This window comes from Phoenix dactylifera, chromosome 10, assembly GCF_051530095.1.
Source record: "Phoenix dactylifera cultivar Ajwa chromosome 10, Ajwa_hap1_PhDact_Kaust_v1.1, whole genome shotgun sequence".
Lineage (NCBI taxonomy): Eukaryota > Viridiplantae > Streptophyta > Magnoliopsida > Arecales > Arecaceae > Phoenix > Phoenix dactylifera.
This window is the reverse complement of record NC_143199.1, coordinates 15392330-15398756: the sequence shown is the minus strand read 5'-3', so window position 1 is coordinate 15398756 and position 6427 is coordinate 15392330. Positions and strand designations below refer to the sequence as shown.

General features: G+C 40.8%; 1 non-coding gene across 1 annotated transcript; it reads left to right on the top strand.

The window, feature by feature from the left end:
* The first annotated feature begins 5610 nt into the window (after positions 1–5610).
* Positions 5611–5716, top strand: LOC120107060 (small nucleolar RNA R71). The gene has a single exon (XR_005509025.2). It is a non-coding gene; the product is annotated as a small nucleolar RNA R71 (small nucleolar RNA).
* Positions 5717–6427: the final 711 nt, after the last annotated feature.

The window sequence follows — 6427 nt, the reverse complement described above, 5'->3', positions numbered from 1 at the left end:
GTGCACTTTTACTCTTGTGGTGATTTCTCCGTGTAACGAGCAATCAGTCGACAACTCTCACACCAGTTGGCATAAGGTGTCGGGCATCAAGACTCCCCTACGGACTTATGCTTAGAGTCCTCATCACAAGCCCACCTGACCTTTGACAATAGGTAGCCCTTTTCGATGTTCCTGACTAAATCCTTTTTATTTTTTTTATTTTTTTTGGATTATATAAGTATGATTCATCAGGGTCCAAGGTTGCTACTATACTATCAATATAATGTTGAGCCTAGACCTTAGAAGTGTCGGCCAGTGTGTAGTGAAATTCCGAAGTATTAATTAGCTTACAACTCCCTAAGAGAGACTTAATGAAAAGAATTTAAATTTGTATTACTTCCAACTAGTCATTGGGCTTTTTAGATTTTATATACCTTGTGTGTTTAGCATTTTTGCATTAATGTATAGAAATGAGGTTTTATTTTTTTTTAAAACAAAAATCTTTTTTTAAAATTTTTTTTATTATTATTATTTTATAAAAAACGAAAATGAACACATTTTTTTTAAAGATATTTTTATTTTTTTATTTCTTTTGATAAACCTGACATTATGAAGTGAAAACGAATGCAAGAGATGCAAACAAAACAAAAAATGAAAAAAAATACTTAAAAATACCCCCAAATCTAAACCTAACATTGTCTTCAATGTTTAAAGAAATCTAAGAGAATTGGGTCGCCTCCCAACAAGCGCTAAGTTTATTGTCTTCAGCCAGACATGGTGCATCCTTAATTATTTTGATAAATAGGGTTCGTCAAATTAAGGGATTCGATCAATTGCCCATCGGTAACACAGTCCACATAAGGTTTTAACCTTTGACCATTGACTTTTAAAATATGTCCACCATTGAGGTGTTGGATCTCTACTGCACCATAAGAAAAAACCTTTTTCACTACGAATGGTCCATCCCACCTAGAGCGAAGTTTATCCGGGAAGAGTCGCAACTTTGAATTGAATAGCCAAACCTTTTGACTAGGTTCAAAGGACTTACGGTTAATATTTTTATCATGAAAAGCCTTAGTCCTTACTTTATAAATTTTAGCATTTTCATAAGCCTCATTGCGCAATTCTTCAAGTTCACTTAGTTGGAGTTTTCGGTGAGGACCAGCTACTGCCATATCTAAGTTAAACTTTTTGATAGCCCAGAAAGCTCTATGTTCAAGTTCTACGGGTAAGTGACAAGCTTTTCCAAAAACTAATCGGTAGGGAGACATGCCAATAGGAGTTTTGTAGGCAGTACGATAGGCCCAGAGTGCATCATTTATCCTTTGAGACCAATCTTTCCTATCGGGACGTACCGTTTTCTCTAAGATGTGTTTTAACTCCCTATTGGACACCTCGACTTGTCCACTCGTTTGGGGATGATATGGGGTAGCAACTTTGTGGGTGATGTTATATTTGCGAGCCAAAGCCTCAAAAGACCGGTTGCAAAAATGAGATCCCCCATCACTGATGATGGCTCGGGGTGTGCCAAAACGACAAAAGATGTTTTCATGTAAAAATTTAATCACAACCTCGTGGTCATTAGTTTTAGTGGCGACAGCTTCTACCCATTTTGAAACATAATCAACCCCTACAAGAATATATTCGAAACCAAAGGATGGTGGAAAAGGGCCCATAAAGTCAATACCTCAGACATCAAATATTTCTACAATTAAAATAGGATTGAGAGGCATCATATCTCTACGGAAGATGGTACCCATCCGTTGGCACCGTTCACAAGTTTGGCAAAAGTTATGGGCATCTTTGAAAAGAGTGGGCCAATAAAATCCACTCTGTAAAACTTTTGCTGCAGTTTTTCTACCCCCAAAATATCCCCCACAAGCTTGTGAATGGCAGAATGAAAGAATACTTTAAAATTCGCATTCGGGGACACATCGGCGGATTACTTGATCAGGACAATACTTGAAGAGATCGGGATCATCCCAATAATAGAACTTTACTTGTGAAAAGAATCGGTTCTTGTCTTGAGTTGACCAATCATCAGGAATTCGTCCTATGGCAAGGTAATTTACTATGTTTGCAAACCATGGCATTTTCATTCCTTGTACCCCAAATAATTGTTCATCCGGGAAAGCATCATATAAGGGTGAGGTATTCTTAGAGGGTTCAAGAAGAATCCTAGATAAGTGGTCTGCTACGACATTTGCAGTTCCTTTCTTGTCACGAATTTTTAGATCAAATTCTTGTAGTAAAAGAATCCATCGAATCAGATGGGGTTTGGTGTCCTTCTTTGCAAGAAGGTGTCGAAGGGCAGCATGATCAGTGAATACGGTAACCTTGGATCCTAATAGGTAAGATCGAAACTTGTCTAGCGCGAATACTACAGCTAGCAATTCTTTCTCAGTGGTGGTGTAGTTCAATTGTGCATCTGAGAGTGCTTTACTAGCGTAGTAGATGACATGAGGTACCTTATCTAGCCATTGCCCTAAAACTGCCCCAATGGCATAGTCGGATGCGTCACACATTAATTCAAATGGAAGGGTCCAATTAGGGGGCCGTATGATAGGTGCAGTGGTCAATTTCGAGCGAAGATTTTCAAATGCCTCCTCGCATGCTTTATCAAAGACAAAGGGAGTGTCCTTGGCCAAAAGATTGCACAAGGGTTTGGAAATCTTACTGAAATCCTGAATGAAGTGACGGTAGAAACCAGCATGGCCAAGGAATGATCGGATTTGTTTCACAGTTTTGGGTGGGGGGAGATTGGAAATAAGATCAACTTTGGCTTTATCTACTTCAATGCCCCTCTTGGACACGATGTGTCCTAAAACTATGCCTTCTTGAACCATGAAATGGTTCTTTTCCCAACTTAATACTAGGTTGGTCTCCTTACATCTTTTCAAAACTAAGGTCAAATTGTTCAGACAATCATCAAAAGATAGGCCAAAAACTGAGAAATCATCAATGAACACTTCTAGAAAGTTTTCCACCATATCTGAAAAAATGGCCGTCATGCATCGTTGAAAGGTTGCGGGTGCATTGCATAGTCCAAAAGGCATCCTCCTATATGCAAATGTCCCAAATGGGCAAGTAAAGGTGGTTTTCTCTTGATCGTCCGGGTAAACAGGTACTTGATTATATCCAGAATAACCATCTAAAAAACAGTAGAAACCTTGACCAGCCAACCGTTCCAAAATTTGATCTATGAAAGGTAGAGGGAAATGGTCCTTCCTAGTCATTGAATTAAGTTTTCTGTAGTCAATGCATACGCGCCAACCCGTGGTTGTGCGTGTTTGTATCAATTCTCCTTCCATATTTTCAACCACAGTGATACCTGATTTCTTGGGTACCACTTGTGTCGGACTCACCCACTTACTATCAAAAATTGGATAAATGATTCTGGCATCTAATAACTTCACCACTTCTTTCTTGACTACCTCCTTCATATTAGGATTGAGTCTTCTTTGCATTTCTTGGGTGGGCTTTGCATCATCTTCGAGATGAACTCGATGCATGCAAACAGAGGGGTCAACCCCTTTCAAATCGGCTACAGACCATCCTATGGCATGTTTATTCTCTTCTAGCACCCTTAAAAGTTTACCCTCCTGTTCAGTAGATAAGTTGGCCGCGATAATTACAGGGAGGATATCTTCTGGTCCTAGAAAGGCATACTTAAGAGTTGTCGGAAGTGGCTTTAACTCAAGTTTAGGTGGAGAATCAATGGAAGGACAAAGTGGTGCGCTAGCAATAGGGAAAAGAGGTTCAGGTCGGATCTTCCAAGGAAGGGAACACATGGGAGATTGATTGTCGAGTAAGATGTTAACTTCTTCTATGGCCTTGTCTATATCAAAGTTGTCAATGTCAAAATGGGCCAAACATGCCTCTAAGGGGTCATCTGCTAAGATATAGGGAAGGGCTTCCTCTACAAGATCATCCATTTCGTCAATTAGGCAACACTCGTCTTCCCTCACATGTTGGTCAGCGGCATGAAATACATTCAACTTAATTTTCATGTTCCCAAATGATATATCCATTGCCCCAGTTCTACAGTTAATACAGGCATTGGCTATCGCTAAAAAGGGACGACCAAGAATGACAGGGATTTGTTTTTTATGGTTGGGCACATGTTCCATGTCAAGAACGATAAAGTCTACTGAAAAATAGAATTTGTCTACCTTGATAAGAACATCTTCAATCATCCCCCTTGGCATCTTCACCAATCGATCAGCCAATTGTAAAGATACCGAGGTAGGTTTCAATTCACCCAACCCAAATTTTTCATAGACTGAATAGGGTAGAAGATTCACACTTGCCCCTAGATCTAAGAGTGCTCGGTCGATGGAGTTATTTCCTATGACACAGGAAATAGTGGGGGCACCAGGATCTTTGAACTTTGGAGGGGTGTTGTGTTGGAGAATGGAACATACCTGCTCAGTTAGGAGGACCTTTCTAGGCACATGTGTTCTAGATTTCCGCTTTTGGGTGCAAAGGTCTTTGAGAAATTTGGCATAGGAGGGAACTTGTTTGATGGCGTCAAGGAGTGGGAGGTTGATTTTAACTTGTTTGAAGACCTCCATCATCTCTTCTAATGAAGTTCCCTTCTTGCCAAAGGGAGAGGGTGCATTAAGTGCTTCAGGGAATGGAGCCTTTGGAATGTGGGTTGTGGCAGATGGTGGACTAGCTGAAGAAGGTTTTGGGTTTTCATGTGATATATTCTTCTCTTCTTCCTCTCCTTCCTTATTGTTACCCTCTCCAACCTTATTATCTATTATACGTCCACTCCTTAGGGTAGTCAAAGCATTAGCTTGCTCATGATTTAGTCGAGTTTCTTGAGCCACGTATTGTCCCCTAGGATTACTCATTGGTTGACTTGGAAGCTTACCTTCCTCTCGCTTGTTTAATGCATTAGCTAGTTGACCCATTTGGAATTCTAGCTTAGCAATTGATTGCGTGTGAGAGTGCAATAGTTGTGTGTTTACCTCCAAACCTTGAAGGGCAGTCAACACCTTCTCCTCAAAGGCTGTATTTCTTTGGGTTGGAGGAGGAGGATGCTGAAATTGAGTTGAGGGACGGTAGAGATGAAAATTCTGAGGGTTTTGAAAATTTTGGGAGAAGGGTTGGGAGGTATTAGAAGCTTGCTGCCTCCAAGAAAAATTTGGATGATTCCGCCATCCCGGATTATATGTATTGGAAAATGGATCATTACCCGGTCTGGGCTGTGTTTGGGCAGCATTGATGTGTTCTTGCACGAGTTCGGGATATTGGGGTGCTGAGGGGCGCTCATGAATAGGATGCGATGGGCTAGAACAGATAGCACACACTTGTGCTTGGGAAGAGCTCACGACATGTCCTCCTATCATTAGTTGGTCAATCTTATGGGACAATGCATCTACCTTGCTAGACAGGTCCATAGAATGACTTATTTCACAAATGGCCCCTTTTCTTTGAAAATTCGGGGATGCTTGACGAGAACATGAAGCATGGTGGAGGGAGTTTTCATTAAGATTTTCAAATAGTTGCCATGCTTCATGCTCATTTCGAAGCATGAAAGTCCCCCCGCATGCAGCATCAATCATCTGACGGTTTCGTTCCGTCAAACCGTCATAGAAACATTGCACTAGCTGCCACTTAGGTATTTGATGATGAGGGCATTTACGGATTAGGTCCCGAAATCTCTCCCAAGTTTCATGAAATTCTTCTTCCTCGGTTTGGGAGAAGCTTGTAATAGCACGTCTAAACTGGTTCGTTCTTCCTATAGAAAAGTATTTTTTAAGAAATTCTTGTTGCATTTGATCCCAAGAACGAATTGAGTTAGCTTCTAAAGAATTCAGCCATTGTTTGGCTCTATCTTTAAGGGAGAAGGGGAATAACCTAAGTTTCAGGGCATCATCAGTGAAGTTCTGAATCTTGACAGTGGTGCAAATCTCAAGAAATTCATCTAAATGTTTGTATGGGTCTTCGTTGGTGAGCCCATAAAAAGATGGGAGCATTTGGATCACACTAGACTTTATTTCATATTGTACAGCTGCTACCTCAGGTAATCGAATGCAAGATGGGGAAGTGTAAATAGTGGGAGTAAAGTACTCCCTCAGGAGTTTGGGTTGTTCTTCAGCCATCTTAAGAGGTGGGGATGATCCTAATGTTTTGATCTTAGCTCGAATGTTCCTAAGGGTTCGTTCTATTTCAGGGTCAAAAGGTAATAGGTTTTGTACTCTAGAACGACTACCGTGCATACACTAGTACTCGATCAATCAAGCATGCAATAAAAGAGAAAAGCATATCAATCCTAGTCTTTGTCCTAAAATCACTAGACAGCTCCTAACTAGTTTGAAGAGGGCACCTAAGCCTCCAATCCGGTCTAATGAACCGAGTTGACCAGGTAAGCTCCCAGGTAAGTGGAGGGGTCACGATGCGTTCGCAAAGGTCCCACTTAAAACCCACTTGCCTCGAA